This window comes from Manis pentadactyla, chromosome 10 (assembly GCF_030020395.1).
Source record: "Manis pentadactyla isolate mManPen7 chromosome 10, mManPen7.hap1, whole genome shotgun sequence".
Lineage (NCBI taxonomy): Eukaryota > Metazoa > Chordata > Mammalia > Pholidota > Manidae > Manis > Manis pentadactyla.
The window spans coordinates 29,014,060-29,026,943 of NC_080028.1; positions in this window are offsets into that span (position 1 = coordinate 29,014,060).

The window sequence follows — 12,884 nt, forward strand, 5'->3', positions numbered from 1 at the left end:
GTCATTTGGCTCCTTCCAAGATCAATTCCTTTCTAATCATCATTAATGGTTATTGATTGGGACAAATTTCAGCTTCAAACGGTGTAAATGCCTTATTCTAGAGAGACTTATATGAAATCCAAGATATATTTTTACCTAAATCCTTGGAGTTTGGTTCAGATAGTGATTATAGGAGCCATATGCATATACTTTAAAAACTTTTATATATATAGAACTTCCAAATATGTTATTTAAATAGAGAGACAGAGACAGAGAGATAGAAAGAGACAAAGACATGTATATGCATATTTTAAACTGTAACTTAAATTCTTAAGACACTTAATCTGTCTAGATGGTTACATTTGTCTAGGTGAGGAATTACATCTACATGATTTTTGGGAAATCCCTATGAGCTCATGTAAGTCACTAAAGAAATATACGAAACTATAGATTTCATCTCTATAGAAATTGTTCATTTAACATGCTTCTCTATGGTTTAACTTTCTAGAAATAGAAATGTAAATAGGATTTTTGAATTATAAGGGTCCTTAGAGATCATGGGAATCCAAGCATCTACTCAAAGCAAAAGTTTCTCACAGATAATCATGCAGATTTTGCTTGAAACTTTCTCATTTCCAATTATGAGGAACTCACTACTTTGTAAGCACAGGCACAGCATCCAAGCCTAACTAGGAATGAGTTTGAATCCTTCCTCTCCATTATCCTTCTACCCCTCCAGTTCAATTCAATTGATCTCGGAGTTCTACAGAGTCCTTAATGTTTCCCCTCATCTCCATCCCCATCACCACTTCCCTGCTTTATGTCCCCATCACCCCCACTTGCTTTACTGAAATAGCCCAGCTCCCTCAAGAGTTGACCCCTCCTTTTGCAACCCCATTTATTCATAATGCTGTTAGGGTAACTTTTTAACACACAGTCTGATCCTGTCACCCAATCTTTAAACCAGGCTTCTTGGCATCACAGTCTCAGCCAATTTCATTCATTCTCTCCAGCCTCATTCCCATATCCAACTTTCAGTTACATCCTATATTCCAACCATTGTAAATAGCCAGTAATTTGTAAAAAGCAAGTGTTTCCTCACACTTCCCTATGTTTGTTTGTGTTGTTCCTTCTACATGAAAAGCCCTCTCCTCTTCCCTCCTATGACCAAGCCAATTATTCAACTTGGGCATTATTTCCCTGCAAGGCTCCCACAGCACACACTCAGACCTGGTGCTTACCACACTAAGTTAGAATTGTTTTCTTTGTTTTTCCCACTAGACTACAAGCCTTGTAGCCTCACTATCCATGATATTATTACAGTGCCTGAAATATAACTAGGTACTCCATGTTGAATGGCCATGAGATATTGCATCTATTAAACAAAAAATTACCTGTGCATGGGTCTTCTATCTTTTCCACATAATAGCCCTAATATTTGAAGACAATTTTGTGTCTAAACTTATCTTCTTATTCTCAGTATCTCCAGTAATCCACATCCTGATCATTTTGCCTTGGTGACCACAAACTCTTTTTGAACAGATTTCCTCTCTAACCCCATCTTGCCTTCTGACCTTCTACTTCCAAAAATTCTTAACGTACCATCTAAAATCTAACTCACTAAGAGTAAAACTAGATATCTTCTGAGTAACTCACTTCCTCTGTCATCTCGACTCCTGAAGCTGTCTCCTCCAAGAAAAAGTTGCTGCTATCTCAACTTATTAAGTCATGTAATCTTTGCCTTGGAGCCTTCTTCCAAGCCACACCCTAAATATGGCAATACATTGAGGTCAGCCAGCTCCAGCAATGGTTGGAGTACAAGGGCAAGAGCTTATAGTGGTACCTTATCAAGGGAGTGTCTGGCTTGGATGAGCTAGAGAGGCTATTTGTAAAATTCTGTATCTTAGCTCAAAAAGGTAGGAATCCTGGAAAATCTACCAAGTAAATACATTTTCTCTTTGTTTTCTTTTAATTAGTTTTGAAAGACCAATCCTTGATAAAGCCTTTCATTCCTATTTAGAATTAAGGAAGGTATTCAGAGCATCTGAGAGGGAATCAACTATTTGGACAAAGTATGGTGCTTGTATATTAGAGAAGGATTTGTTCTTCCATCTAGAAAGTAATCTTCTGATAGAAGCTGCATGGAATGATAAGAACAAATATGTATAACTTCCTTAAAAAAAAAAGCCAGCTCAGTCAACTCTGTTAATAAAGTTACCTGTAACACCGTGACTTTAAGCTCTACTACAAAGCCACAGTAATCAAGACAATTTGGTACTGGCACAAGAACAGAACCATAGATCAGTGGAACAGAGTTGAGAGCCCAGATATAAACACAATCATATATGGTCAATTAATATACGATAAAGGAGCCATGGATATACAATGGGGAAATGACAGCCTCTTTAACAACTGGTGTTGAAAAAACTGGACAGCTACATGTAAGAGAATGAAGCTGGATTATTGTCTAACTCCATACACAAAAGTTAACTCAAAATGGATAGAAGACCTAAATATAAGTCATGAAACCATAAAACTCTTAGAAGAAAAACATAGGAAAAAATCTCTTGAAAATAAACATGAGCAACTTTTTCCTGAACACATCTCCTTGGGAAAGGGAAACAAAAGCAAAAAATGAACACATGAGACTACATCAAGCTAAAAAGCTTCTGTACAGCAAAGAACACCATCAGTAGAACAAAAAGGCATCCTACAGTATGGGAGAATATATTCATAAATGACATATCTGACAAAGAGTTAACATCCAAACTATGTAAAGAACTCACATGCCTCAACACCCAAAAAGCAAATAACCCAATTGAAACATGGGCAGAGGACCTGAGGAGACACCTCCAAAGAAGAAATTCAGATGGCCAACAGGTACATGAAAAGATGCTCCACATAGCTAATTATCAGGGAAATGCAAATTAAAACCATAATGAGATATCACCTCACACCAGTTAGGATGGCCAACATTGAAAAGACAAGGAACAACAAATGCTGGAGAGGATGCAGAGAAAGGGGAACCCTCCTACACTGCTGGTGGGAATATAAATTACTTCAACCATTGTGGAAAGCAATAAGGAGGTTCCTCAAAAAAGTAAAAATAGAACTACCATTTGACCCAGGAATTTCACTTCTAGGAATTTACCCAAAGAAAACAACTTCTCAGATTCAAAAAGACATATGCACCCCTATGTTTATCACAGCACTATTTACAATAGCCAAGAAATGGAAGCAACCTAACTGGCCATCAGTACATGAATGGCTAAAGAAGATGTGGTACATATACACAATTGGAATACTCTTCAGCCATAAGATGAAAACAAATCCTACCATTTTCAACAACTTGGATGGAGCTAGAGGGTAGTATGCTCAGTGAAACAAGCCAGGCAGAGAAAGACAAGTACCAGATGATTTCCCTCATTTGTGGAATATAACAATGAAGCAAACTGAAGGAACAAAACAGCAGCAGACTCACAGACTCCAAGAAGGGACTAGCATTTACCAAAGGGGAGGGTGAGGGAGGATGGTTGGGGAGGGAGGGAGAAGGGGATTGAGGGGCATTATGATTGGTACACATGGTGTGGGGGGGATCATAGGGAAGACAGTGTAGCAGAGAAGACAAGTAGTGACTCTGTGGGATCTTACTATGCTGATGGACAGTGACTTCAATGGGGTATGGGGGGACTTGATAATATGGGTGTATGTAGTAAACACAATGTTTTTCATGTGAAACCTTCATAAGAGTGTATATCAATGATACCTTAATAAAAAATGTTTTTTAAGTTACAAAAAAGAAAAAAATTAAGTTACCAACAGATTTTCTTTACCTCTGCAGTTTAAAAGTAGTCATGGTACATAGTTATCTGTGATACTATATTCTATACTTATCTATATGTTGAAAATTTTCATAATTCAAAAAGGAAACTAAAAATTACATTAAAAAATATGTAGGAAGTTTCCCTTACATCGCCCCAATACTTTACTTAATTTCTTATACACCTATTAAATGTATAAATAGGAGTGTATATGACATGTGAGGTTTATTTATTTGTCCATATGAAGTATCTACCTAGGCTCCTTCTTGTTGGTATTTTCAGAATGACGTTTACCTGTTACATCATGAATACTAAACTATTCAACTATTCAAAAGCAGTTATCTTATTTTGTTACAGCACTGAAATTATGTAAGGTAAGTGCTGCTCTACTTCAGAGGTGAGTAGATAGGGTTGGAAAGAATCCACTGATTTGTTCCATACCTTCTTGAATCACTACAGTAAGGTGCCTAAAATGATGTAACATACTTTATGGCCTCAAAAAGTTTCCAATTATTAAATGTCTCTGTATTATACTTTTACCCTTAATTGCCCATGTATAATAACTTACATAATAACACCTTTCAGGAGTTACTGATAAATAGCAATTTTGTTCATTATTTAGATTTCTATATATAAATTTTAAAGTCCAGTTATTAAGGTTAGTAACTTCACAGTAATTTAACATATTCTTGCTTTACACATTCCAATTATTACTGATCTATTCCTGAGTTAATTAAGTGAAGAATTTCAGATATCTTTCTAGCTGCTAGATTCTAGTGTATTCATGGTCAATATGTCTTTTAGAATCTTAGAAATAATTGCATAAAATATAAGTTTACTTTTGAAAGTGTTCTCAGGATATCTAAAACACTACTTCTGGATTTTAGCGTCAGAGTGTAATAGCCTCATTATTTTGCTTAGAAATTCATTGCTTAGTTTTTGCATCTGTATGAAGGATCTCATAGGCTCCATCTATAATAAGCAGCTTATACAGTATGTTAATTTTTTAAATGCTGCTCAAAAAAAAAAGGCTGCCTTCTTCTGATAAACCCCAGACGTTAATAACATGTCCTCAAATTAATTCTGTAAATGCAGTACTAAAGTTCAGCGTAGTGATCCAGGCTTTTTAATTAGCTCACAGCTGCACTGCTGGGATAACATTTCTTGTGGGAAGGTAGCTTGATATTCATTACTGGGGCTCTGGTTCAGAGTTCAGTGGTCATTTTAAGCTTTCTTAAAGAATTGCTTGTCTTTGTTCTCAGGGAAAGACCATGTGCTCTATTGCTTAATCATTACTCAGAAACACTAGTGTTCTTGCCGTGGCTGTATAGTCATTGATTTGGCCTTAACAGAGCGCATAAAAAACTTAAAAGTGGCAATCTTCTAGACTTAGAAGGATCCTGTATGATTGAAAACATCTTCTGAGTTACTAGTTTAGCTAGTATATATATATAAGTCACACAGGTAGAACCTAAATCTCAACTGCTTTACCATTTCAAAATTCTGTAAACTCAAAATACCCTTATTGCTGAGGAATGCAGACTGTGAAATTTAAAATTTTCTTTTGAAGCTGAATAAATTTTAACAGAATTTTCTACATTTTCCAGTACATTGTATTATTTTTATGTATATTAGAGAATATGAAGATTTCATACAAATTATTTAGGAAAATAAAGAATATAAATACCTATTCATTGTGTACATACTGTGAAAAACTGTATTATCCAATTTCATCCTAATAGCAACACTAGCAGATTAACCCATTTTACATAGTGAGGAACTAAAGAATCAGGGCAGTTAAGGAAGTTGCCCAAGATCTCACAGTAGGTAAAATTCAGAACTGGGATTTAAATCCAGGCCTGCTTTACATCAAAGTTCAGGCTCCTTCTAAATGTCACATTGCTTCCTCCTCAAAGCAAGTTTAAGATTCATCTTTCCCATAATAATCATTCCAAAGAATTTTATTTCTCTAGAATGAATTTATACAATGTGTACTATATCATCACATGTTTACATATTTCTTTGGAATTATTTTTCTTGCTATTTCATAACTTGTCAAGGCTACTAAATGTCTATATTCCCTAAGTCCAGACACTATGTACTCTACTTCCTTTTATGCCCTCACAGAAAGAACAACTAAGGACAAATTATACAACATTTTACACTAGTCATGTTGGGGTGTGAGAATACAGAGATCTTTCACTGTTTATACTATATATATATATATATGTATTGTTTGAATTAGAAAAATAATACACATACATACAGGTAGATAATTATTTATACCTAGTATAAGAAAAATCAATGATAAATGTCCAGTGTGGATGATATTAGAGAAAAAAGTATAAAGAATATATACACATTTATATGATACTATATCTGATTTTATTGCATATTTATAAAAGAGTTAAATGGGAGAAGCAGCTTAATTATTTTTCTGTTTATAATAGTAATGGATAAGATTCAAAATATCTGGGGAAAGATAATTAAGGCTCAAAAATAAGAAGAATATCAGCTATTAAGTACCTAGCACTTCATTTTTAAAATCATGAAGAGGAATTATAAAGGCTGGTTACTGAAAAAGAGTTATACAAAACAAGCATTAACATGATGATAGAACAGAAAGACACACCATACTTAAAAAAATAGGGGAAACAAAAACATTACAATCTTTAGTTAGAATAGAACTACTCCCCAAAATATTACCACAAATACAGGTCATATATGCATGCTATTAATAAGTAAAATAATGGTAGCTCAAAAAGAATTCAACATAACCAAATCAAAGTGATTAAATCTTCAACCTTTTTGGCAGTTTAATATAGAAGTATTCTTGTAGTCCTATAAACAAGTCACTATTACTTGGGAAAAACAATTTTGCTGTGATAAACTGTTCAATGATGGAGTAATTTCATAGAGCTTACATTGAAACAAGGCATATGAGAACTGTAAAACTAAAATTAGGTGATAAAACAAGAAGTGACTGATAATGGACAAATAATTTAACTCTAAATTCTGGGATTGTATATGATGGCTGCAGAGCACTTAAAAGGGACTAGAATTTGGGACAGGGCCAAAATGCAATAGGAGTTGAGAATCTTGACAAATCAGGACATTTTTTCAGAAATAGGCATGAAGTTCAAGATAAGCCTGTGGGGTCAGAAACTAAGCAACAAGCAAGCAGAAGTGTGTATAAATAGATGGGAGAAGTAAGTCTAATTACTGGGTCAGAAATTGGGTGGGCAAGCAGAGGAGTAAGAGGACACAGTAACTAGAGTTCAGGGCTAACAGTGAGAACTCTGCGGACAGAGGATCCAAAAGAAAAAGGCAAAGCAAATAGTCTGAATTTGGGTGGTGGCCTGGAACCAGAAACTCACAAAGCCAGGCAAGTTGCATAGGAAGAACAGTTTGATTCTGTGACAAGCTGTCTCCAGAAGTTTCTCCAACAATACCATAAAGAAATAAGTACTTCTAGGTCTTGGGAGTAGAAATAAGAAGATGCATCTGGCCACTAATTCTCAGGTTTTCATGGTGATAATAATTTAGCGGTTTTACCTACAGAATTTCAAAGTTGGTGCTCCTTCCCTGGCTCTACCACAAAGGAACTCCTTGCCTGTCACCTCAGCCCTTTGCCTAGAAAACTGCCTAAGCTATTTTTCATGTAACTCTGATTTATAATTGCTTTATTTCTTCTGCCTCGCTCACTTGATTATTCTTATTCTGATGACACTGGCCCACCTATTAGGGTATGACCTCATAGGGTATGAGACTCAACTCAGTGGGGTATTTTTCCTGAACAACTAATTCCAACCATGAGCCAATGAATCCTTCGTACTTGTTCCTTGATAATATCTGAGGCAGATTCTTCGACTTTCTGGGACCTTCCAAATACGAAAACTTGGTCCACTACTGTGACAAAGTTTAATCTCTATCTGAGTCAAAGGTACCCCTCCCTGTCCCTGTCTCTGCACTTTCACTCCCCACCTCCCTCCCTTCTCTAAGATACGGCTCTTTCAGAGTTGAGGACAGGGTAGATGGAAGAGAAAAAAAGGACAAACCTTTTAGCACTTGACGCCTTCAGCATGGCAGGCATTCAAGAACTGACTCCCTTGTAGGTGCTTGTGGGAGTTCTTGGAAGAGCCCAGAAAGGCCCCTGGGAGGAACTGGTACTAGTACATCACTGGCTAGAAGGCAGGATTCCAGCATTACGAGTGTTCGGTTCTAGCTTTCTGCCTCACTGAGGTCTAACCACATCCCCTATCTTTAAAGCGCCAGGCTTAAACATTCATAACTGTTATTTCCAGGTTTGGTACTTGCAGCTGATATCTGCTTTCTGCATACCAGCTGTTTTCTACCTTTGAGTTCTCTATTTTCAGCACTGTGGATTTCTTCTTTTTTTGTACTTACCTGTATATGAACATTGTTTACTGTATTTTCTCCAGCATTTATACACCACACACACACACACACACACACACACACTTGGGTGGTAGGAGGGCACAATACAGGAAATCTGACCAGTAGATCTGAGGAAGGACACTGATGTGGGAATTCTGAAAATTGCTCACCAGATGAATCTGTTAAGGGCTGAATTGTCTCCCTCAAAATTCATATGTTGAAGCCCTAACCCTCCAGGCGATTGTAGGTGGAGACAAGACATTTAGGGAGGTAATTAAGGTTAAATGAGATCATGAGGGCACAGGGTCCTAATCCCATAGGACTAGGGTCATTATAAGAAGAGGAAGAGACATCAAAGATCTTTTTCTTCCCACATGCACACAGAGGAATAGCCATGCATGAGCACGGAAAGGAGGTCTACAAGCCAGGAAGATAGGCCATACCAGAAACCAATCTTTAAAGTCCCTTGATCTTGGACTTTTAGCCTTCAGAACTGTGAGAAAATTAATTTTTGTTGTTTAAGCTACCTATTCCCTAGTATTTAGTTATGGCAGCCCTAACAGACTAATACAGTCTGGTTATCATGCCCACGTCCATCCCTACTGAAAAGCTCTGCACCAGACTCTCTTGAATTCTTAACACCTGCAACCACAATAGTAAACCCCAACTCTGAGTCACCAGAGAATATCATACAAACCTATATTACTAAAAGAGTATACTTCTAAATTTACCCGGACCTTGGATAACATTTTCTTTATCCTGTGCTCATCCCTCAATTTCTTTAGTCTACTCATTCCAGTTCTTAGTCTTACTCAATTCTAGCTGATGACCGTAAGCACCTATTATATAAGGAATACTAAGATGCCAGTTATGTACCTATGTCATCCTTCCTCTAAACCTCAATTTTTACTTTTCCTTCATACTTTAATTGTTTTGCTTTTCTCTTCTACATCAGAGAGATACTCCTTTTCCTTTTCTAGGTGAATCCCCTCTGTTTTAGATCCCACCTCTACCTGATCTCTGCACCCTCTCCCTAGCATTTTCAGCTTTCCTCCCTTGACCTTCTTTTCTGCATTCAAAAATACGTAAGTCAAAAAATTGGTAAATTACCCTCTTTGCAATATTTCTATTGGGAAGAAAAAAAATGACCCTAAAAGATGTTGCCTCAAATCTTCAGAAAAAAAGAGCAAGGCAGTAGACAAAAATTTAGAATTCATCATTAGAAAGGAACAGTTCATTTGTTTCTTTATTCATCTCAACCTATATTTATTTTAAGCACCTATTATGTGCTAGGTCTTGTTAGGCCTTGCATGTAATAAGTGCTTGATAAAAGTTCCTTTGTGTAAATGGATAGATGAACTATTACCTTGATGCTAATGCCTCCTAAATAGACATTGTCTTTGTTTTCCTACCTTTGTAAACTGAGATGACACTTGTCAGGATCAACAAATAGTTAATGAATAAATGAAAGAGTAACATGATACTTTACTTCCAGGGGCTGAACTTCTGAAAATGGATGAAACTTATAGAAGCTAGGATAGAAGGAAATGCTCAAGCATAAGATCTTATTAGAAATAGCCAGCAAAATGAAAAGACCTAATGAAGAACAAACACATAAAAAACATTATGACAAATGAGGGAAACAGAGGTGGTGAGGTGCTTCAAAATCACCTAAAGGGAATGTCAAAAATGCCTGTTTGCTGGCTCTACTCCAAACAGACCCAATCAGAAGCTCTATTCTTGCTTCAGATGATTCTTCTGCACATCCTAAGGTCATGAAAAACAGAGTTTAAAAGAAGTTATAATGAACAGGGCATTATATGATATGAATGAGAAGGGCAACAATGGGAAGTCATAAAAATATAGGCACTAAAAAAAAAAATCTGAAAAATGTAGTATTTTCCCTAAATGTGAGAAAATCCTGCTGGTTTTCCTTTTGTTAGCATAAAAAGATATTGAAGTAAGTATACACCAGGGATGGTAGAGCAGAAAGCTCTGAGCCTGGATCCTTGATGGCTAATTCAGCAGCTGAACCAATCAAATCATTCCATGACCTACCTCAGAACTTCTACTGTGAGAATAGTAAATCCCTATTCATTAAAGTGAGTAAAGTAAAAAGTATATTCTTGTTTGCAGTACATTTACTTTGTAATAACAGATAAAGAATGAATGCTTTTAAATAATAATAATAATAACACTGATTAAACATTTCATACACATGAAGCACTCATGTCAAGAGCTTTATATAAATATCTCAGCAAAACCTCACAACCTGGTGATATACCGTAACTCACCATTACTAATGGGAAAATAAATGAGTTCCACTTATGGAGGCAAGGATATCAAAAATAGTCAATATATGTTTCATGGATGATAAAAGAATAGGAAAATGGATGTGAGAAACTTGTTAATCCCCAACTACTGTTCCTGGTGTTTCTACTGCCCATCTTCTTTTTTATTAATTTAAATCCTATATGTCTTCCAGGGCACAAGTCAAGTCCAAAGCCTCTTTTAGGAAAGCCTCCTCAACAATACTTAAATATAATCTTTCCCTTTTTTTGATTCTCTAGAATTTAAATCTAGGACCATACTCTATGACCTGATTATATAACATTCAGGGTAGAAAAAATTGTCTTACACGTGAAGAGTACAGGGTGTTAAATAATTCCTGTCAATAATGACATCCAACCATTTTGCATTTTTCATCTATTAAAATTTTCCATTGTGTGACTGATTATCTTATTTTAGGCTTACCTGTAATCATATTTTATTCAGTTCAGCAAATGTAATTAATTTTTTAATTTATTAACAATAAACAGGTAACAGTTCTTTGTGGTTCTCAGCTAAGTAATGCTTCTCTTGACATCTATCTCTTTGGTAATCCAGGTAAACAGAAATTTGAGAACATATACAACTACTTTTTATGAAGCATTTAATATTCCTCCTGACTCCCTACACCAGACAGTTCTCTTAGCATTCTGCAATGATCAGAACTAACACATGCACATTTGTATAAATATGTATTTTGGGAAATGATATGGTTTTAAAACTACTTCTGCTGTCATTTCTTTTGTCCTGCTAGATCCATGTGAGAATTCTTGAGGGAATAAAGATCCTAATGTTTCCCTTTACACATAATTACACTGAGGATTTTAGAAAACTATCTCTGTGAATTACACACGACTAGTTCATGTTGAATTGATCAACTTATCGGAAAGTAATCAATGGTTTAGATTTACTCCACTAAAAGAAACATACTGTAACAGTTTGCAGAACACATCCCTTTGAATGTACGGCCTATCTTCAAACAATGTTGACATGCCAAGTAGTAACTTGCCATAGGATTTAAACACCTTTATACATTTTGCAGTGTAACAAAAATATATTCAAAGGGTATTAAAAGAGTTTTTAAGATTAAGTATTCCAACAATAAATTGCATTATTATATTGTTCTAATTATGCACTGATATATCTCTGGTCAGTTAAATCCATAGGATAAGTGAGGTCTAAGATTAAGAAATATGGTTATATCAGATGCAATTTTTATCAAATAACAAATGCAATTCAGACATCTTTGAATTCAAGTAATTCCATTTTTATTTTTCTTTTTCGGAATTGCCAAAGTTTAAGGAATTGAAATTAAGGACATTTCAGTTACTAAACCTTTGGGAGAAAAAGATTAATTTCTTACTGTAATGTGAAAATGAATTTTCAGTTATTTCTATATCACTTTCAGCCTTTATTTGCTGTTTGAAGAATGAAAATATAAGAACTAAATACTACACAGTACAATCATCTTGACTGTGACAGTAAAAGTATACCATTGTATGTGACTCACAGTTCATTAAAATGCATATAAATGTGTTCTGAGATATGTATATAATCTCTATAAATGAAAATTCTGTTGAAATTATGTTCTAAAGTGAAGGTACTGAGTAATTTTTCAGGACCACATTTTAAAAGCATGTATTTATTATTTGGAATTGCAATAAATGCACAAAGTGAACAGATTCTAGTTTAATCTATTATCCATTTTGTTAGTGTACTATAGCAATGATTCATAATTACTTTAATGTCAAATTCTTATTCAAGTAGAATGCATAATTCAATTTTACATTGCGACTTCCTTGGAGGAAAAGCTGGACAAAAGCCAATAATTCTTACATTTGTCTAAGCCGCTTTTAAAAGTTAATCTGTTCTTCTGTTAAGAAATTTTGAAATAGTGTCAGGAAGGGCCATGGTACCACACCATTCAGTTCCTTACAAGTGATTAAAGAGAGGAAAAACATTGTCACTCTGCCCACGGCTTATTTTGCACATCAAGGCACAACTCAACAGGCTGGGAATGTCTGACCTGGAAAATACCTAAACTGATTAAAAATGTATTTTTAACAGGGTTAACTTGTAGTTTTTAGTTTTTTAAACTTTTTACGTATTTTGTTTAGAAACCTTTAAAAATGTTTAAAATATAATAAAAGTCCTTGGCATCGCCTGTATGCTTTTAAGAAGACGTTGCAAATATTAAGTTTTCCTATCTTGGAGTTAGGAGAAAGGAGACTGAAGAACTTCCTGAGTAAGTGGTACTGAAAATGACACTGTCGGACAAGGTCTCTGAATGAGCGGCGACGGTTAGTTCAAATACAGACGATTAGATGAAGGTGGAGGGCGGGGTCTTGGGTAAGACAC